The sequence below is a fragment of the Pan paniscus genome, chromosome 5 (assembly GCF_029289425.2).
Source record: "Pan paniscus chromosome 5, NHGRI_mPanPan1-v2.0_pri, whole genome shotgun sequence".
Lineage (NCBI taxonomy): Eukaryota > Metazoa > Chordata > Mammalia > Primates > Hominidae > Pan > Pan paniscus.
The window spans coordinates 13,392,463-13,417,244 of record NC_073254.2 but is presented as its reverse complement, the minus strand read 5'-3'; positions in this window follow the sequence as shown (position 1 = coordinate 13,417,244).

The following is a 24,782-nucleotide window of genomic DNA, read 5'->3' as shown; positions in this document are numbered from 1 at the left end:
ATGGCAGTGTGCATATTTCCATGTTTATACATATGGCGCTGTAGATATTTCCATGTTTATATAGATGGCAGAGTAGATATTTCCATGTTTATACAGATAGCGGTGTAGATATTTCCATGTTTACAGAGATAGCGGTGTAGATATTTCCATCTTTGCACAGACTGCGTTGTAACTATTGCCAAATTTACAGATAGCGGTGTAGATATTTCCAAGTTTACACAGATAGCTGTGTAGATATTTCCATGTTTACAGAGATAGCATTGTAGATGTTTCCATGTTTATACAGATTGCTGTGCAGTTATTTCCATGTTGATACACATAGCGGTGTAGATATTTTGATGTTTATACAGGTAGCGGTGTAGAAATTCCCATGTTTATACAGATCGCTTTGTAGGCATTTCCATCTTTCTACAGATGTCAGTGTAGATATTTCCAAGTTTATACAGATGGCAGTGTAGATATTTCCATGTTTATACAGATGTCTTTGTAGATATTTCCATGTTTATGCAGATGGCGGTGTAGATATTTCCATGTTTATAGAGCTCGCGGTGTAGATATTTCCATCTTTATACAGATGGAGGAGTAGATATTTCCATGTTTATACAGATAGCGGTGTAGATATTTACATGTCTATAGAGGTAGCGGTGTAGGTATTTCCTTATTTATACAGATTGCGGTGTAGATATTTCCATCTTCATACAGATGGCGGTGTAGATATTTCCAAGTTTATACAGATGGCAGTGTAGATATTTCCATGTTTATATAGATGTCTGTGTAGATATTTCCGTGTTTATTCAGATGGCGGTGTAGATATTTCCATGTTTATAGAGATGGCGGTGTAGTTATTTCTATGTTTATAGAGATAGCGGTGTAAATATCTCCATGTTTATAGAGATGGTGGTGTATTTTCGTGTTGATACAGATAGCGGTGTAGATATTTCCATGTTTATACAGCTCGCGGTGTAGATATTTCCATCTTTATACAAATGGCAGTGTAGATATTTCCATGTTTGTACAGATATCGGTGTAGATATTTCCATGTCTATCGTGATAGCGGTGTAGTTATTTCCATATTCATACAGATTGCAGTGTAGATATTTCCATCTTTATACAAATGGCGGTGTAGATATTTCCACGTTTATACAGATGGCAGTGAAGATATTTCCATGTTTATACAGATAGTGGTGTAGATATTTCCATGTTTATACAAATGGCGGTGTAGATACATCCATGTTTCTGAAGTTGGCAGTGTAGGTAATTTCATGTTTAAAGAGATGGCGGTGTAGATATTTCCATCTTTATACAGATGTCTTTGTCGATATTTCCAGGTTTATGCAGATAGCGGTGTAGATAATTCCATGTTTCTAGAGATGTCGGTCTAGTTATTTCTAAGTTTATAGAGATAGCGGTGTAAATATTTCCATGTTTATAGAGATGGTGGTGTAAGTATTTTCATGTTTATAGAGATAGCGGTGTAGATATTTACATGTTTATACAGATAGCTGTGTTGGAATTTCCATGTTTATACAGATAGCGGTGTAGATATTTACATATCTATAGAGGTAGCGGTGTAGGTATTTCCTTATTTATACAGATCGCGGTGTAGGTATTTCCATCTTTATACAGATGGCAATGTAGATCTTTCCATGTTTATACAGATAGCGGTGTAGATATTTCCATGTCTATAGAGATAGCGGTGTAGTTATTTCCATATTTATACAGATTGCGGTGTAGATATTTCCATGTTTCTACAGATAGCAGTGTAGATATTTCCATGTTTATACAGACGGCGATGTAGATATTTTCATGTTTGCACAGATAGCGGTGAAGATATTTCCATGTTTATACAGATAGCGGTGTAGATATTTCCATGTTTATACAGATCGTGGTGTAGATATTTCCATGTTTATACAGATCGTGGTGTAGATATTGACATGTGTATACAGACCACGGTGTAGATATTTCCATGTTTACACACATAGCATGATAGATATTTCCATATTTATAGAGACTGCGGTGTAGTTATGTCCATGATTATACAGATAGCGGTGTAGATATTTTCATGTTTATACAGATAGCGGTGGAGATACTTCCATGTTTATAGAGACTGCGGTATAGATATTTCCATGTTTATACAGATAGCGGTGTAGATATTTCCATGTTTACGGAGATAGCGGTGTAGATATTTCCATCTTTGCACAGATTGCTGTGTAGATATTTCCATTTTTACACAGATAGCTGGGTAGATATTTCCAAGTTTACACAGATAACTGTGTAGATATTTCCATGTTTACACAGATAGCATTGTATATATCTCCATGTTTATACTGATAGCGGTGTAGATATTTCCATGTTTATACAGATAGCAGTGTAGACATTTCCATGTTTATACAGATAGCGGTGGAGATATTTCCCTGTTTATGCAGATAGTGTTGTAGATATTTCCATGTTTATACAGATAGCGATGTAGATATTTCCATGTTTATACAGATGGCTGTGTAGATATTTCCATGTGTGTACTGATGGCAGTGTGCATATTTCCATGTTTATACATATGGCGCTGTAGATATTTCCATGTTTATATAGATGGCAGAGTAGATATTTCCATGTTTATACAGATAGCGGTGTAGATATTTCCATGTTTACAGAGATAGCGGTGTAGATATTTCCATCTTTGCACAGACTGCGTTGTAATTATTGCCAAATTTACAGATAGCGGTGTAGATATTTCCAAGTTTACGCAGATAGCTGTGTAGATATTTCCATGTTTACAGAGATAGCATTGTAGATGTTTCCATGTTTATACAGATTGCGGTGTAGTTATTTCCATGTTGATACACATAGCGGTGTAGATATTTTGATGTTTATACAGGTAGCGGTGTAGAAATTCCCATGTTTATACAGATCGCTTTGTAGGCATTTCCATCTTTCTACAGATGTCAGTGTAGATATTTCCAAGTTTATACAGATGGCAGTGTTGATATTTCCATGTTTATACAGATGTCTTTGTAGATATTTCCATGTTTATGCAGATGGCGGTGTAGATATTTCCATGTTTATACAGCTCGCGGTGTAGATATTTCCATCTTTATACAGATGGCGGAGTAGATATTTCCATGTTTATACAGATAGCGGTGTAGATATTTACATGTCTATAGAGGTAGCGGTGTAGGTATTTCCTTATTTATACAGATCGCGGTGTAGGTATTTCCATCTTTATACAGATGGCGGTGTAGATATTTCCAAGTTTATACAGATGTCTGTGTAGATATTTCCGTGTTTATTCAGATGGCGGTGTAGATATTTCCATGTTTATAGAGATGGCGGTGTAGATATTTCCGTGTTTATTCAGATGGCGGTGTAGATATTTCCATGTTTATAGAGATGGCGGTGTAGTTATTTCTATGTTTATAGAGATAGCGGTGTAAATATCTCCATGTTTATAGAGATGGTGGTGTATTTTCGTGTTGATACAGATAGCGGTGTAGATATTTCCATGTTTATACAGCTCGTGGTGTAGATATTTCCATCTTTATACAAATGGCAGTGTAGATATTTCCATGTTTGTACAGATATCGGTGTAGATATTTCCATGTCTATCGTGATAGCGGTGTAGTTATTTCCATATTCATACAGATTGCAGTGTAGATATTTCCATCTTTATACAAATGGCGGTGTAGATATTTCCACGTTTATACAGATGGCAGTGAAGATATTTCCATGTTTATACAGATAGTGGTGTAGATATTTCCATGTTTATACAAATGGCGGTGTAGATACATCCATGTTTCTGAAGTTGGCAGTGTAGGTAATTTCATGTTTAAAGAGATGGCGGTGTAGATATTTCCATCTTTATACAGATGTCTTTGTCGATATTTCCAGGTTTATGCAGATAGCGGTGTAGATAATTCCATGTTTCTAGAGATGTCGGTCTAGTTATTTCTAAGTTTATAGAGATAGCGGTGTAAATATTTCCATGTTTATAGAGATGGTGGTGTAAGTATTTTCATGTTTATAGAGATAGCGGTGTAGATATTTACATGTTTATACAGATAGCTGTGTTGGAATTTCCATGTTTATACAGATAGCGGTGTAGATATTTTCATGTTTATACAGCTCGCGGTGTAGATATTTCCATCTTTATACAGATGGCATTGTAGATCTTTCCATGTTTATACAGATAGCGGTGTAGATATTTCCATGTCTATAGAGATAGCGGTGTAGTTATTTCCATATTTATACAGATTGCGGTGTAGATATTTCCATCTTTGTACAGATGGCGGTGTAGATATTTCCATGTTTCTACAGATAGCAGTGTAGATATTTCCATGTTTATACAGACGGCGATGTAGATATTTTCATGTTTGCACAGATAGCGGTGAAGATATTTCCATGTTTATACAGATAGCGGTGTAGATATTTCCATGTTTATACAGATCGTGGTGTAGATATTTCCATGTTTATACAGATCGTGGTGTAGATATTGACATGTGTATACAGACCACGGTGTAGATATTTCCATGTTTACACACATAGCATGATAGATATTTCCATATTTATAGAGACTGCGGTGTAGTTATGTCCATGATTATACAGATAGCGGTGTAGATATTTTCATGTTTATACAGATAGCGGTGGAGATACTTCCATGTTTATAGAGACTGCGGTATAGATATTTCCATGTTTATACAGATAGCGGTGTAGATATTTCCATGTTTACGGAGATAGCGGTGTAGATATTTCCATCTTTGCACAGATTGCTGTGTAGATATTTCCATTTTTACACAGACAGCTGGGTAGATATTTCCAAGTTTACACAGATAACTGTGTAGATATTTCCATGTTTACACAGATAGCATTGTATATATCTCCATGTTTATACTGATAGCGGTGTAGATATTTCCATGTTTATACAGATAGCGGTGGAGATATTTCCCTGTTTATACAGATAGTGATGTAGATATTTCCATGTTTATACAGATAGCGATGTAGATATTTCCATGTTTACAGATGGCTGTGTAGATATTTCCATGTGTGTACTGATGGCAGTGTGCATATTTCCATGTTTATACATATGGCGCTGTAGATATTTCCATGTTTATATAGATGGCAGAGTAGATATTTCCATGTTTATACAGATAGCGGTGTAGATATTTCCATGTTTACAGAGATAGCGGTGTAGATATTTCCATCTTTGCACAGACTGCGTTGTAATTATTGCCAAATTTACAGATAGCGGTGTAGATATTTCCAAGTTTACACAGATAGCTGTGTAGATATTTCCATGTTTACAGAGATAGCATTGTAGATGTTTCCATGTTTATACAGATTGCGGTGTAGTTATTTCCATGTTGATACACATAGCGGTGTAGATATTTTGATGTTTATACAGGTAGCGGTTTAGAAATTCCCATGTTTATACAGATCGCTTTGTAGGCATTTCCATCTTTCTACAGATGTCAGTGTAGATATTTCCAAGTTTATACAGATGGCAGTGTAGATATTTCCATGTTTATACAGATGTCTTTGTAGATATTTCCATGTTTATGCAGATGGCGGTGTAGATATTTCCATGTTTATACAGCTCGCGGTGTAGATATTTCCATCTTTATACAGATGGCGGAGTAGATATTTCCATGTTTATACAGATAGCAGTGTAGATATTTACATGTCTATAGAGGTAGCGGTGTAGGTATTTCCTTATTTATACAGATTGCGGTGTAGATATTTCCATCTTCATACAGATGGCGGTGTAGATATTTCCAAGTTTATACAGATGGCAGTGTAGATATTTCCATGTTTATACAGATGTCTGTGTAGATATTTCCGTGTTTATTCAGATGGCGGTGTAGATATTTCCATGTTTATTGAGATGGCGGTGTAGTTATTTCTATGTTTATAGAGATAGCGGTGTAAATATCTCCATGTTTATAGAGATGGTGGTGTATTTTCGTGTTGATACAGATAGCGGTGTAGATATTTCCAAGTTTATACAGCTCGCGGTGTAGATATTTCCATCTTTATACAAATGGCAGTGTAGATATTTCCATGTTTGTACAGATATCGGTGTAGATATTTCCATGTCTATCGTGATAGCGGTGTAGTTATTTCCATATTCATACAGATTGCAGTGTAGATATTTCCATCTTTATACAAATGGCGGTGTAGATATTTCCACGTTTATACAGATGGCAGTGAAGATATTTCCATGTTTATACAGATAGCAGTGTAGATATTTCCATGTTTATACAAATGGCGGTGTAGATACATCCATGTTTCTGAAGTTGGCAGTGTAGGTAATTTCATGTTTAAAGAGATGGCGGTGTAGATATTTCCATCTTTATACAGATGTCTTTGTCGATATTTCCAGGTTTATGCAGATAGCGGTGTAGATAATTCCATGTTTCTAGAGATGTCGGTCTAGTTATTTCTAAGTTTATAGAGATAGCGGTGTAAATATTTCCATGTTTATAGAGATGGTGGTGTAAGTATTTTCATGTTTATAGAGATAGCGGTGTAGATATTTACATGTTTATACAGATAGCTGTGTTGGAATTTCCATGTTTATACAGATAGCGGTGTAGATATTTTCATGTTTATACAGCTCACGGTGTAGATATTTCCATCTTTATACAGATGGCAATGTAGATCTTTCCATGTTTATACAGATAGCGGTGTAGATATTTCCATGTCTATAGAGATAGCGGTGTAGTTATTTCCATATTTATACAGATTGCGGTGTAGATATTTCCATGTTTCTACAGATAGCAGTGTAGATATTTCCATGTTTATACAGACGGCGATGTAGATATTTTCATGTTTGCACAGATAGCGGTGAAGATATTTCCATGTTTATACAGATAGCGGTGTAGATATTTCCATGTTTATACAGATCGTGGTGTAGATATTTCCATGTTTATACAGATCGTGGTGTAGATATTGACATGTGTATACAGACCACGGTGTAGATATTTCCATGTTTACACACATAGCATGATAGATATTTCCATATTTATAGAGACTGCGGTGTAGTTATGTCCATGATTATACAGATAGCGGTGTAGATATTTTCATGTTTATACAGATAGCGGTGGAGATACTTCCATGTTTATAGAGACTGCGGTATAGATATTTCCATGTTTATACAGATAGCGGTGTAGATATTTCCATGTTTACGGAGATAGCGGTGTAGATATTTCCATCTTTGCACAGATTGCTGTGTAGATATTTCCATTTTTACACAGATAGCTGGGTAGATATTTCCAAGTTTACACAGATAACTGTGTAGATATTTCCATGTTTACACAGATAGCATTGTATATATCTCCATGTTTATACTGATAGCGGTGTAGATATTTCCATGTTTATACAGATAGCAGTGTAGACATTTCCATGTTTATACAGATAGCGGTGGAGATATTTCCCTGTTTATGCAGATAGTGATGTAGATATTTCCATGTTTATACAGATAGCGATGTAGATATTTCCATGTTTATACAGATGGCTGTGTAGATATTTCCATGTGTGTACTGATGGCAGTGTGCATATTTCCATGTTTATACATATGGCGCTGTAGATATTTCCATGTTTATATAGATGGCAGAGTAGATATTTCCATGTTTATACAGATAGCGGTGTAGATATTTCCATGTTTACAGAGATAGCGGTGTAGATATTTCCATCTTTGCACAGACTGCGTTGTAATTATTGCCAAATTTACAGATAGCGGTGTAGATATTTCCAAGTTTACGCAGATAGCTGTGTAGATATTTCCATGTTTACAGAGATAGCATTGTAGATGTTTCCATGTTTATACAGATTGCGGTGTAGTTATTTCCATGTTGATACACATAGCGGTGTAGATATTTTGATGTTTATACAGGTAGCGGTGTAGAAATTCCCATGTTTATACAGATCGCTTTGTAGGCATTTCCATCTTTCTACAGATGTCAGTGTAGATATTTCCAAGTTTATACAGATGGCAGTGTTGATATTTCCATGTTTATACAGATGTCTTTGTAGATATTTCCATGTTTATGCAGATGGCGGTGTAGATATTTCCATGTTTATACAGCTCGCGGTGTAGATATTTCCATCTTTATACAGATGGCGGAGTAGATATTTCCATGTTTATACAGATAGCGGTGTAGATATTTACATGTCTATAGAGGTAGCGGTGTAGGTATTTCCTTATTTATACAGATCGCGGTGTAGGTATTTCCATCTTTATACAGATGGCGGTGTAGATATTTCCAAGTTTATACAGATGTCTGTGTAGATATTTCCGTGTTTATTCAGATGGCGGTGTAGATATTTCCATGTTTATAGAGATGGCGGTGTAGATATTTCCGTGTTTATTCAGATGGCGGTGTAGATATTTCCATGTTTATAGAGATGGCGGTGTAGTTATTTCTATGTTTATAGAGATAGCGGTGTAAATATCTCCATGTTTATAGAGATGGTGGTGTATTTTCGTGTTGATACAGATAGCGGTGTAGATATTTCCATGTTTATACAGCTCGCGGTGTAGATATTTCCATCTTTATACAAATGGCAGTGTAGATATTTCCATGTTTGTACAGATATCGGTGTAGATATTTCCATGTCTATCGTGATAGCGGTGTAGTTATTTCCATATTCATACAGATTGCAGTGTAGATATTTCCATCTTTATACAAATGGCGGTGTAGATATTTCCACGTTTATACAGATGGCAGTGAAGATATTTCCATGTTTATACAGATAGTGGTGTAGATATTTCCATGTTTATACAAATGGCGGTGTAGATACATCCATGTTTCTGAAGTTGGCAGTGTAGGTAATTTCATGTTTAAAGAGATGGCGGTGTAGATATTTCCATCTTTATACAGATGTCTTTGTCGATATTTCCAGGTTTATGCAGATAGCGGTGTAGATAATTCCATGTTTCTAGAGATGTCGGTCTAGTTATTTCTAAGTTTATAGAGATAGCGGTGTAAATATTTCCATGTTTATAGAGATGGTGGTGTAAGTATTTTCATGTTTATAGAGATAGCGGTGTAGATATTTACATGTTTATACAGATAGCTGTGTTGGAATTTCCATGTTTATACAGATAGCGGTGTAGATATTTTCATGTTTATACAGCTCGCGGTGTAGATATTTCCATCTTTATACAGATGGCATTGTAGATCTTTCCATGTTTATACAGATAGCGGTGTAGATATTTCCATGTCTATAGAGATAGCGGTGTAGTTATTTCCATATTTATACAGATTGCGGTGTAGATATTTCCATCTTTGTACAGATGGCGGTGTAGATATTTCCATGTTTCTACAGATAGCAGTGTAGATATTTCCATGTTTATACAGACGGCGATGTAGATATTTTCATGTTTGCACAGATAGCGGTGAAGATATTTCCATGTTTATACAGATAGCGGTGTAGATATTTCCATGTTTATACAGATCGTGGTGTAGATATTTCCATGTTTATACAGATCGTGGTGTAGATATTGACATGTGTATACAGACCACGGTGTAGATATTTCCATGTTTACACACATAGCATGATAGATATTTCCATATTTATAGAGACTGCGGTGTAGTTATGTCCATGATTATACAGATAGCGGTGTAGATATTTTCATGTTTATACAGATAGCGGTGGAGATACTTCCATGTTTATAGAGACTCCGGTATAGATATTTCCATGTTTATACAGATAGCGGTGTAGATATTTCCATGTTTACGGAGATAGCGGTGTAGATATTTCCATCTTTGCACAGATTGCTGTGTAGATATTTCCATTTTTACACAGATAGCTGGGTAGATATTTCCAAGTTTACACAGATAACTGTGTAGATATTTCCATGTTTACACAGATAGCATTGTATATATCTCCATGTTTATACTGATAGCGGTGTAGATATTTCCATGTTTATACAGATAGCAGTGTAGACATTTCCATGTTTATACAGATAGCGGTGGAGATATTTCCCTGTTTATGCAGATAGTGATGTAGATATTTCCATGTTTATACAGATAGCGATGTAGATATTTCCATGTTTATACAGATGGCTGTGTAGATATTTCCATGTGTGTACTGATGGCAGTGTGCATATTTCCATGTTTATACATATGGCGCTGTAGATATTTCCATGTTTATATAGATGGCAGAGTAGATATTTCCATGTTTATACAGATAGCGGTGTAGATATTTCCATGTTTACAGAGATAGCGGTGTAGATATTTCCATCTTTGCACAGACTGCGTTGTAATTATTGCCAAATTTACAGATAGCGGTGTAGATATTTCCAAGTTTACGCAGATAGCTGTGTAGATATTTCCATGTTTACAGAGATAGCATTGTAGATGTTTCCATGTTTATACAGATTGCGGTGTAGTTATTTCCATGTTGATACACATAGCGGTGTAGATATTTTGATGTTTATACAGGTAGCGGTGTAGAAATTCCCATGTTTATACAGATCGCTTTGTAGGCATTTCCATCTTTCTACAGATGTCAGTGTAGATATTTCCAAGTTTATACAGATGGCAGTGTTGATATTTCCATGTTTATACAGATGTCTTTGTAGATATTTCCATGTTTATGCAGATGGCGGTGTAGATATTTCCATGTTTATACAGCTCGCGGTGTAGATATTTCCATCTTTATACAGATGGCGGAGTAGATATTTCCATGTTTATACAGATAGCGGTGTAGATATTTACATGTCTATAGAGGTAGCGGTGTAGGTATTTCCTTATTTATACAGATCGCGGTGTAGGTATTTCCATCTTTATACAGATGGCGGTGTAGATATTTCCAAGTTTATACAGATGTCTGTGTAGATATTTCCGTGTTTATTCAGATGGCGGTGTAGATATTTCCATGTTTATAGAGATGGCGGTGTAGATATTTCCGTGTTTATTCAGATGGCGGTGTAGATATTTCCATGTTTATAGAGATGGCGGTGTAGTTATTTCTATGTTTATAGAGATAGCGGTGTAAATATCTCCATGTTTATAGAGATGGTGGTGTATTTTCGTGTTGATACAGATAGCGGTGTAGATATTTCCATGTTTATACAGCTCGCGGTGTAGATATTTCCATCTTTATACAAATGGCAGTGTAGATATTTCCATGTTTGTACAGATATCGGTGTAGATATTTCCATGTCTATCGTGATAGCGGTGTAGTTATTTCCATATTCATACAGATTGCAGTGTAGATATTTCCATCTTTATACAAATGGCGGTGTAGATATTTCCACGTTTATACAGATGGCAGTGAAGATATTTCCATGTTTATACAGATAGTGGTGTAGATATTTCCATGTTTATACAAATGGCGGTGTAGATACATCCATGTTTCTGAAGTTGGCAGTGTAGGTAATTTCATGTTTAAAGAGATGGCGGTGTAGATATTTCCATCTTTATACAGATGTCTTTGTCGATATTTCCAGGTTTATGCAGATAGCGGTGTAGATAATTCCATGTTTCTAGAGATGTCGGTCTAGTTATTTCTAAGTTTATAGAGATAGCGGTGTAAATATTTCCATGTTTATAGAGATGGTGGTGTAAGTATTTTCATGTTTATAGAGATAGCGGTGTAGATATTTACATGTTTATACAGATAGCTGTGTTGGAATTTCCATGTTTATACAGATAGCGGTGTAGATATTTTCATGTTTATACAGCTCGCGGTGTAGATATTTCCATCTTTATACAGATGGCATTGTAGATCTTTCCATGTTTATACAGATAGCGGTGTAGATATTTCCATGTCTATAGAGATAGCGGTGTAGTTATTTCCATATTTATACAGATTGCGGTGTAGATATTTCCATCTTTGTACAGATGGCGGTGTAGATATTTCCATGTTTCTACAGATAGCAGTGTAGATATTTCCATGTTTATACAGACGGCGATGTAGATATTTTCATGTTTGCACAGATAGCGGTGAAGATATTTCCATGTTTATACAGATAGCGGTGTAGATATTTCCATGTTTATACAGATCGTGGTGTAGATATTTCCATGTTTATACAGATCGTGGTGTAGATATTGACATGTGTATACAGACCACGGTGTAGATATTTCCATGTTTACACACATAGCATGATAGATATTTCCATATTTATAGAGACTGCGGTGTAGTTATGTCCATGATTATACAGATAGCGGTGTAGATATTTTCATGTTTATACAGATAGCGGTGGAGATACTTCCATGTTTATAGAGACTCCGGTATAGATATTTCCATGTTTATACAGATAGCGGTGTAGATATTTCCATGTTTACGGAGATAGCGGTGTAGATATTTCCATCTTTGCACAGATTGCTGTGTAGATATTTCCATTTTTACACAGATAGCTGGGTAGATATTTCCAAGTTTACACAGATAACTGTGTAGATATTTCCATGTTTACACAGATAGCATTGTATATATCTCCATGTTTATACTGATAGCGGTGTAGATATTTCCATGTTTATACAGATAGCGGTGGAGATATTTCCCTGTTTATACAGATAGTGATGTAGATATTTCCATGTTTATACAGATAGCGATGTAGATATTTCCATGTTTATACAGATGGCTGTGTAGATATTTCCATGTGTGTACTGATGGCAGTGTGCATATTTCCATGTTTATACATATGGCGCTGTAGATATTTCCATGTTTATATAGATGGCAGAGTAGTTATTTCCATGTTTATACAGATAGCGGTGTAGATATTTCCATGTTTACAGAGATAGCGGTGTAGATATTTCCATCTTTGCACAGACTGCGTTGTAATTATTGCCAAATTTACAGATAGCGGTGTAGATATTTCCAAGTTTACACAGATAGTTGTGTAGATATTTCCATGTTTACAGAGATAGCATTGTAGATGTTTCCATGTTTATACAGATTGCGGTGTAGTTATTTCCATGTTGATACACATAGCGGTGTAGATATTTTGATGTTTATACAGGTAGCGGTGTAGAAATTCCCATGTTTATACAGATCGCTTTGTAGGCATTTCCATCTTTCTACAGATGTCAGTGTAGATATTTCCAAGTTTATACAGATGGCAGTGTAGATATTTCCATGTTTATACACATGTCTTTGTAGATATTTCCATGTTTATGCAGATGGCGGTGTAGATATTTCCATGTTTATACAGCTCGCGGTGTAGATATTTCCATCTTTATACAGATGGCGGAGTAGATATTTCCATGTTTATACAGATAGCAGTGTAGATATTTACATGTCTATAGAGGTAGCGGTGTAGGTATTTCCTTATTTATACAGATTGCGGTGTAGATATTTCCATCTTCATACAGATGGCGGTGTAGATATTTCCAAGTTTATACAGATGGCAGTGTAGATATTTCCATGTTTATACAGATGTCTGTGTAGATATTTCCGTGTTTATTCAGATGGCGGTGTAGATATTTCCATGTTTATAGAGATGGCGGTGTAGTTATTTCTATGTTTATAGAGATAGCGGTGTAAATATCTCCATGTTTATAGAGATGGTGGTGTATTTTCGTGTTGATACAGATAGCGGTGTAGATATTTCCAAGTTTATACAGCTCGCGGTGTAGATATTTCCATCTTTATACAAATGGCAGTGTAGATATTTCCATGTTTGTACAGATATCGGTGTAGATATTTCCATGTCTGTCGTGATAGCGGTGTAGTTATTTCCATATTCATACAGATTGCAGTGTAGATATTTCCATCTTTATACAAATGGCGGTGTAGATATTTCCACGTTTATACAGATGGCAGTGAAGATATTTCCATGTTTATACAGATAGTGGTGTAGATATTTCCATGTTTATACAAATGGCGGTGTAGATACATCCATGTTTCTGAAGTTGGCAGTGTAGGTAATTTCATGTTTAAAGAGATGGCGGTGTAGATATTTCCATCTTTATACAGATGTCTTTGTCGATATTTCCAGGTTTATGCAGATAGCGGTGTAGATAATTCCATGTTTCTAGAGATGTCGGTCTAGTTATTTCTAAGTTTATAGAGATAGCGGTGTAAATATTTCCATGTTTATAGAGATGGTGGTGTAAGTATTTTCATGTTTATAGAGATAGCGGTGTAGATATTTACATGTTTATACAGATAGCTGTGTTGGAATTTCCATGTTTATACAGATAGCGGTGTAGATATTTTCATGTTTATACAGCTCGCGGTGTAGATATTTCCATCTTTATACAGATGGCAATGTAGATCTTTCCATGTTTATACAGATAGCGGTGTAGATATTTCCATGTCTATAGAGATAGCGGTGTAGTTATTTCCATATTTATACAGATGGCGGTGTAGATATTTCCATGTTTCTACAGATAGCAGTGTAGATATTTCCATGTTTATACAGACGGCGATGTAGATATTTTCATGTTTGCACAGATAGCGGTGAAGGTATTTCCATGTTTATACAGATAGCGGTGTAGATATTTCCATGTTTATACAGATCGTGGTGTAGATATTTCCATGTTTATACAGATCGTGGTGTAGATATTAACATGTGTATACAGACCACGGTGTAGATATTTCCATGTTTACACACATAGCATGATAGATATTTCCATATTTATAGAGACTGCGGTGTAGTTATGTCCATGATTATACAGATAGCGGTGTAGATATTTTCATGTTTATACAGATAGCGGTGGAGATACTTCCATGTTTATAGAGACTGCGGTATAGATATTTCCATGTTTATACAGATAGCGGTGTAGATATTTCCATGTTTACGGAGATAGCGGTGTAGATATTTCCATCTTTGCACAGATTGCTGTGTAGATATTTCCATTTTTACACAGATAGCTGGGTAGATATTTCCAAGTTTACACAGATAACTGTGTAGATATTTCCATGTTTACACAGATAGCATTGTATATATCTCCATGTTTATAGTGATAGCGGTGTAGATATTTCCATGTTTATACAGATAGCAGTGTAGACATTTCCATGTTTATACAGATAGCGGTGGAGATATTTCCCTGTTTATACAGATAGTGATGTAGATATTTCCATGTTTATACAGATAGCGATGTAGATATTTCCATGTTTATACAGATGGCTGTGTAGATATTTCCATGTGTGTACTGATGGCAGTGTGCATATTTCCATGTTTATACATATGGCGCTGTAGATATTTCCATGTTTATATAGATGGCAGAGTAGATATTTCCATGTTTATACAGATAGCGGTGTAGATATTTCCATGTTTACAGAGATAGCGGTGTAGATATTTCCATCTTTGCACAGACTGCGTTGTAATTATTGCCAAATTTACAGATAGCGGTGTAGATATTTCCAAGTTTACACAGATAGCTGTGTAGATATTTCCATGTTTACAGAGATAGCATTGTAGATGTTTCCATGTTTATACAGATCGCGGTGTAGTTATTTCCATGTTGATACACATAGCGGTGTAGATATTTTGATGTTTATACAGGTAGCGGTGTAGAAATTCCCATGTTTATACAGATCGCTTTGTAGGCATTTCCATCTTTCTACAGATGTCAGTGTAGATATTTCCAAGTTTATACAGATGGCAGTGTAGATATTTCCATGTTTACACAGATGTCTTTGTAGATATTTCCATGTTTATGCAGATGGCGGTGTAGATATTTCCATGTTTATACAGCTCGCGGTGTAGATATTTCCATCTTTATACAGATGGCGGAGTAGATATTTCCATGTTTATACAGATAGCGGTGTAGATATTTACATGTCTATAGAGGTAGCGGTGTAGGTATTTCCTTATTTATACAGATTGCGGTGTAGATATTTCCATCTTTATACAGATGGCGGTGTAGATATTTCCATGTTTATACAGATGGCAGTGAAGATATTTCCATGTTTATACAGATAGTGGGGTAGATGTTTCCATGTTTATACAGTTGGCGGTGTAGATACATCCATGTTTCTGAAGATGGCTGTGTAGATATTTTCTTGTTTATAGAGATGGCGGTGTAGATATTTCCATGTATATAGAGATTGCAGTGTAGATATTTCCATGCATATAGAGAAATCGATGTAGGTATTTCCATGTTTATAGAGATAGCGGTGTGGATATTTCCATATTTATATAGATAGCGGTGTAGGTATTTCCATGTTATACAGATGGCGGTGTAGATATTTCCTTGTTTATACAGATATCGGTGTAGATATTTCCAGGTGTAAACAGAGAGCGGTGTAGATATTATCAAGTTTTACAGATAGTGGTGAAGATATTTCCATCTTTATACAGATAGCGGTGTAGATGTTTCCATTTTTACACAAATAGCCGTGTAGATATTTCTATGTTTACACAGATAGATTTGCAAATATTTCCATGTTTATAAAGATTGCGGTGCAGACATTTCCATGTTTATACAGATAGCGTTGTGGCTGTTTCCATGTTTATGCAGATAGCGGTGTGGGTATTTCCATGTTTATACAGATAGCGGTATGGATATTTCCATGTTTATAGAGATGACTGTCTAGATATTTCCATGTTTATACAGCTTTCCGTGTAGATATTTCCATGTTTATACAGATGGCGGTGTAGATATTTCCATGTTTATGGAGATAGCTTTGTAAATATTTCCATGTTTATACAGATCACGGTGTAAATATTTCCATGTTCATAGACATAGCAGTGTATATTTCCATGTTTATACAGACTTCGGTGTAGATATTTCCATGTTTATACAGATAGCGGTGCAGATATTTCCATGTTTGTAGAGATGGCAGTGTTGATATTTCCATCTATACACAGATGACCGTGTAGATATCTCCATGTTTATACTGATCACGGTGTAGGTATTTCCATGTTTATAGAGATGGCGGTGTAGATATTTCCATGTTCATAGAGATAGTGGTGTTGATTTTTCCATGTTTATAGAGATAGCTGTGTGTATATTTCCATGTTTATACAGATAAGGGTGTAGATATTTCCATGTTTATAGAGATGGCGGTGTAGATATTTCCATGTTTATACAGATCACAGTGTAGGTATTTCCATGTTTATACAGATCGCGGTGTAGATATTTCCATGTTTATACAGATCATGGAGTAGATATTTCCATGTTTATACAGATCACGGTGTTGATTTTACCATGTTTATAGGGATAGCGGTGAAAATATTTCCACATTTATACAGATAGCGGTGTAGTTATTAGCATGTTTATACAGATACCGGTGTAGATATTTCCATGTAGAAACAGATGTCTGTGTATATATTTCCATGTTTAAACAGATGGTGGAGTAGATAATTCCTTGTTTATACAAATAGCGGTGTAGTTATTTCCATGTTTATACAGATAGCGGTGTAGATATTTCCATGTGTGTACTGAAGGCAGTGTACATATTTCCATGTTTATACAGATGGCGGTGTAGATATTTCCAAATTTATACAGATGTCTGTGTAGATATTTCCATGTGTATACAGATGGTATTGTAGCTATTTCCATGTTTATACAGATGTGGGTGTAGATATTTCCATGTTTATTCAGATGACTGTGTAGATATTTCCAGGTATTTACAGATGGCAGTGTAGATATTTCAATGTTTATAGAGATGGCGCTGTAGATATTTCCATGTTTATACAGATAACGATGGAGATATTTCCATGTTTATAGAGATAGCGATGCAGATATTTCCATGTTTATACAGATAGCGGTGTAAATATTTCCATGTTTATACAGCTCGTGGTGTAGAAATTTCCATGTTTATACAGACCGCAGTGTAGATATTTCCATGTTTATACAGATAGCGGTGTAGATATTTCCATGTTTGTACAGATGGCGGTTTTGGTGTTTCCATGTATACACAGATTGCCGTGTAGGTATTTCCATGTGTATACAGATGGCATTGTAGACATTTCCATGTTTATACAGATGGTGGTGTAGATATTTCCAAGTTTATACATATGGCTGTACAGGTATATCCATGTTTTTACAGATGGCATTTTAGATATTTCCATGTTTATAGAGATAGCAGTGTAGATATTTCCATGTTTATACAGATGGCGGTGTAGATATTTCCATGTTTATAGAGATAGCGGTGTAGATATTGCCATATTTATACAGATAACGGTGTAGATATTTCCATGTTTAAACAGATAGCTGTGTAAATATTTCCATGTTTATACAGATCACGGTGTAGTTATTTCCATGTTTATAGAGATAGCGGTGTAGGTATTTCCATGTTTATACAGATAGCGGTTTAGATATTTCCATGTTTATACAGACCGCGGTGTAGATATTTCCATGTTTATACAGATAGTGGTGCAGATATTTCCATGTTTGTACATATGGCGGTGTTGATATTTCCATCTATACACAGATGACCGTGTAGATATTTCCATGTTTATACAGATGGCGCCGCAGATATTTCCACGGATATGTAGATGGCGGTGTAGATATTTCCATGTTTATACACATAGCGGTGTAGTTATTTCCATGTTTATATAGATTGCGGTGTAGATATTAACATGTATAGACTCATGGCTGTGTAGATATTTTCATGTTTATACAGATGGCTGTGTACATATTTCCATGTTTATGCAGATCGCGTTGTAGATATTTCCGTGTTTATACAGATAGCGGTGTAGATATTTCCATGTTTTCACAGATATTGGTGTAGATATTTCCATGTTTATACAGATGGCAGTGAAGATATTTCCATGTTTATACAGATAGTGGTGTAGATATTTCCGTGTTTACAGAGATTGCGGTGTAGTTATTTCTATCTTTGCACAGATTGCGGTTTAGGTATTGCCAAACTTACAGAGATAGCGGTGTAGATATTTCCAAGTTTACGCAGATAGCTGTGTAGATATTTCCATGTTTACAGAGATAGCATTGTAGATATTTCCATGTTTATACAGATTGCGGTGTAGTTATATCCATGTTGATACAGATAGCGGTGTAGATATTTCCATGTTTATACAAGTAGCAGTGTAGAAATTCCCATGTTTATACAGATCGCTTTGTAGACATTTCCATCTTTCTACAGATGTCAGTGTAGATTCTTCCAAGTTTATACAGATGGCAGTGTAGATATTTCCATGTTTATACAGTTGTCTGTGTAGATATTTCCATGTTTATGCAGATGGCGGTGTAGATATTTCCATGTTTATAGAGATGGCGGTGTAGTTGTTTCTATGTTTATAGAGATAGCGGTGTAAATATCTCCATGTTTATAGAGATGGTGGTGTAAGTATTTTCATGTTTATAGAGATAGCGCTGTAGATATTTCCATGTTTATACAGATAACGGTGTTGGTATTTCCATGTTTATACAGAAAGCGGTGTAGCTATTTCCATGTTTATACAGCTCGCGGTGTAGATATTTCCATCTTTATACAGATGGCAGTGAAGATATTTCCATGTTTATACAGATAGCGGTGTAGATATTTCCTTGTCTATAGAGATAGCGGTGTAGATATTTCCATCTTTATACAGATTGAGGTGTAGATATTTCCATCTTTATACAGATGGCAGTGAAGATATTTCCATGTTTATACAGATAGCGGTGTAGATATTTCCTTGTCTATAGAGATAGCGGTGTAGATATTTCCATCTTTATACAGATTGAGGTGTAGATATTTCCATCTTTATACAGATGGCGGTGTAGATATTTCCATGTTTATACAGATGGCAGTGAAGATAATCCCATGTTTATACAGATAGTGGTGTAGATATTTCCATGTTTATACAGATAGCGGTGTAGTTATATCCATGTTTCTGAAGATGGCGGTGTAGATATTTTCATGTTTATAGAGATGGAGGTGTAGATATTTCCATGTATATAGAGATAGCACTGTGGATATTTTCATGTTTATAGAGAAATCGGTGTAGTTATTTCCATGTTTATAGTGATAGCTGTGTAGATATTTCCATATTTATACAGATGTCTGTGTAGATATTTCCATGTGTGTACAGAATGCAGTGTAGATATTTACATGTTTATACAGATGGCTGTGTAGATATTTCCATGTGTGTACAGAATGCAGTGTAGATATTTACATGTTTATACAGATGGCGCTGTAGATATTTCCATATTTATACAGATGGCCGTGTAGATATTTCCAAGTATATACAGATAGCAGTGCAGATATTTCCATGTTTACAGAGATAGCGGTGTAGTTATTTCCATCTTTGCACAGATTGCGGTGTAAGTATTGCCAAATTTACACAGATATCGGTGGAGATATTTCCAAGATTACACAGATAGTTGTGTAGATATTTCCACGTTTACAGAGATAGCATTGTACATATTTCCATATTTATACAGATTGCGGTGTAGTTATTTCCATGTTGATACAGATAGCCGTGTAGATATTTCCATGTTTATACAGGTAGTGGTGTAGAAATTTCCATGTTTATACAGATCGCTTTGTAGTCATTTCCATCTTTCTACAGATGTCAGTGCAGATATTTCCAAGTTTATACAGATGGAAGTGTAGATATTTCCATTTTATACAGATGTCTGTGTAGATATTTCCATGTTTATGCAGATGGCTGTGTAGATATTTCCATGTTTTTACAGATGGCGGTGTAGATATTAACATGTTTATACAGATGGCAGTGAAGATATTTCCATATTTATACAGATAGTGGTGTAGATATTTCCATGTTTATACAGATGGCGGTGTAGATACATCCATGTTTCTGAAGATGGAGGTGTAGATATTTTAATCTTTATAGAGATGGAGGTGTAGATATTTCCATGTATATAGAGATAGCAGTGTAGATTTTTCATTGTTTATAGAGAAAGCGATGTAGGTATTTACATGTTTATACAGATGGTAGTGTAGATATTTCCTTGTTTATACAGATATTGGTGTAGAGATTTCCATGTTTATAGAGATAGCGGTGTAGGTATTTCCATCTTAGCACAAATTGTGGTGTACTTGTTGCCAAACTTACACAGATAGTGGTATAGATATTTCCAAGTTTACCCAGATAGCTGTGTAGATATTTCCATGTTTACAGAGATAGCTTTGTAGATATTTCTATGTTTATACAGATTGTGGTGTAGTTATTTCCATGTTGATACAGATAGCGGTGTAATTTCCATGTTTATACAAGTAGCGGTGTAGAAATTCCCATGTTTATACAGATCTCTTTGTAGACATTTCCATCTTTCTACAGATGTCAATGTAGATATTTCCAAGTTTATACAGATGGCAGTGTAGATATTTCCATGTTTATACAGATGTCTGTGTAGATATTTCCATGTTTATGCAGATGGCGGTGTAGATATTTCCATGTTTATAGAGATGGCGGTGTAGATACATCCATGTTTCTGAAGTTGGCGTTGTAGTTATTTCCATGTTTATACAGATAGCGGTGTAGATATTTCCATCTTTCTACAGATGGCATTGTAGATATTTCCATGTTTATACAGATGGCGGTGTAGATATTTCCATGTTTATATTGATGGTGCTGTAGATATAACCATGTTTATACAGATGGCGGTGTAGATATTTCTATGTTTACACAGATCGTGGTGAAGGTATTTCCATGTTTATACAGATCACGGTGTAGATATTTTCTTGTTTATACAGATCGCGGTGTAGATATTTCCATGTTTATACAGATAGCAGTGTAGATATTTCCATGTTTATACAGATAGCGGTGTAGATATTTCCATGTTTATACAGATGGTGATGTAGATAATTCCATGTTTATAGTGATGGCAGTGTAGATATTTCCAAGTTTATTTAGATAGCGGTGTAGATATATCCATGTTCACAGAGATAGCAGTGAGGATATTTCCATGTTTATACAGATATCAGTGTAGATATTTCCATTTTTTTAGAGACAGCATTTTAGATATTTCAGATTTATACAGATTGCGGTGGAGATATTTCCACGTTTATACACATTGCGGTGTAGATATTTCCATGTTTATACAGATAGCGGTGTACATATTTCCACGTTTATACAGATGGCATTGTAGATATTTCCATGTTTATAGAGATAGCGGTGTAGATATTTTCATGTTTATACAGATTGCGGTGGAGATATATACATGTTTATACAGATAGCAATGGAGATATTTCCACGTTAATACACATAGCGGTGTAGATATTTCCATGTTTATACACATAGCGGTGTAGATATTTCCATGTTTATACAGATGGCTGTGTAGATATTTCCATGTTTATACAGATACCGGTGTAGGTATTTCCATGTTTATACAGACCGCAGTGTAGGTATTTCCATGTTTATAGAGATAGCGGTGTAGATATTTCCATGTTTGTACAGGTGGCGATGTTGATGTTTCCATCTATACACAGATTGCCGTGTAGGTATTTCCATGTGTATACAGATGGCATTGTAGATATTTCCAAGTTTATTCAGATGGCATTGTACATATTTCCATGTTTATACAGATGGTGGTGTAGATATTTCCATGTTTATACAGACAACTTTGTAAGTATTTCCATGTTTATACAGATGGCGGTGTAGATATTTCGATGTTTATAGAGATAGCAGTGGAGATATTTCCATGTTTATACAGATAGCGGTGTAGATATTTCCATGTTTATATTGGTGGTGTAGATATAACCATGTTTATACAGATGGCGGTGTAGATATTTCTATGTTTATACAGATCGTGGTGAAGATATTTCCATGTTTATACAGATCACGGTGTAGATATTTCCTTGTTTATACAGATCGCGGTGTAGATATTTCCATGTTTATACAGATATCAGTGTTGATATTTCCATGTTTATACAGATAGCGGTGTAGATATTTCCATGTTTATACAGATGGCGATGTAGATAATTCCATGTTTATAGAGATGGCAGTGTAGATATTTCCAAGTTTATTTAGATAGCGGTGTAGATATATCCATGTTCATAGAGATAGCAGTGAGGATATTTCCATGTTTATACAGATAGCAGTGTAGATATTTCCATTTTTATAGAGACAGCGTTTTAGATATTTCAGATTTATACAGATAGCGGTGGAGATATTTCCATGTTTATACACATTGCGGTGTAGATATTTCCATGTTTATACAGATAGCGGTGTACATATTTCCCCGTTTATACAGATGGCGGTGTAGATATTTCCATCTTTCTACAAATGGCAGTGTACATATTTCCATGTTTATAGAGATGGCGGTGTAGATATTTCCATGTTTATATAGATGGCAGTGTAGATACATTCTTGTTTATGTAGATGGCGTTATAGATATCTCCATGTTTAAAGAGATGGCGGTGTATATATTTCCATGTTGATGGAGATAGCGGTGTAGATATTTCCATGTTTATAAAGATAGCAGTGTAGTTATTTCCATGTTTATAGAGATACCGGTGTAGATATTTCCATGTTTCTACAGATAACTGTGTAGATATTTCCATGTTTATACAGATGGCGGCGTAGATATTTCCATGGACGTGCAGATGGCGGTGTAGATATTTCCATGTTTATACAGATAGCGGTGTAGATATTTCCATGTTTACAAAGATGGTGGTGAAGATATTTCCGTGTTTATACACATGGCGGAGTAGATACTTCCATCTTTATGGAGATGGCAGTGTAGATATTTTCAAGTTTATAGAGATGGCGGTGTACATATTTCCATATTTATAGAGATAGTGGTGTAGATATATTCATCTTTCTACAGATGGCAGTGTAGATATTTCCATGTTTATACATATTGCTGTGTAGATTTTTCCATATTTATACAGATGTCTGTGTAGATATTTCCATGTGTATACAGATGGTATTGTAGCTATTTCCATGTTTATACATATGGTGGTGTAGATATTTCCAAGTTTATTCAGATGACTGTGCAGATATTTCCATGTTTTTACAGATGGCAGTGTAGATATTTCAATGTTTATAGAGATGGTGCTGTAGATATTTCCATGTTTATACAGATAACGGTGGAGATATTTCCATGTTTATACAGACAGCAGTGGATATATTTCCATGTTTATACACATAGCGGTGTACATATTTCCATGTTTATAGAGACAGCGGTGTAGTTATTTCCATGTTTCTACAGATAGCGGTGCAGATATTTCCATGTTTATACAGATGCCTATGCAGATATTTCCATATTTATACAGAGGGCTTTGTAGATATTTCTAAGTTTATACAGACGTCAGTGTAGATATTTCCATGTTCCTACACATGACTGTGTAGGTATTTCCATGTTTATACAGATGGCTTTGTAGATATTTCCGTGTTTATAGAGATAGCAGTGCAGATATTTCCATGTTTATACAGATAGCGGTGTATATATTTCCATGTTTATACAGATCGTGGTGTAGATATTTCCATGTTTATACAGATACCGGTGTAGATATTTCCATGTTTATACAGTCCGCAGTGTAGATATTTCCATGTTTATAGAGATAGCGGTGTGGATATTTCCATGATTATACAGATAGGGGTGTAGATATTTCCATGTTTATACAGATGGCGGTGAAGATATTTCCATGTTTATACAGATCACAGTGTAGATATTTCCTTGTTTATACAAATAGCGGTGTAGTTATTTCCATGTTTATACAGATAGCGGTGTAGATATTTCCATGTATATACAGATGGCTGTGTAGATATTTCCATGTTTATACAGATGGCTTTGTGGATATTTCCATGTTTATACAGATGACTTCGTAGGTATCTCCATGTTTATACAGATGGCGGTGTAGATATTTCCATGTTTATAGAGATAGCTGTGTAGATATTTCCATGTTTATACAGATAGCGGTGTAGATATTTACATGTTTATACAGATCGCGATGTAGATATTTCCATGTTTATACAGATA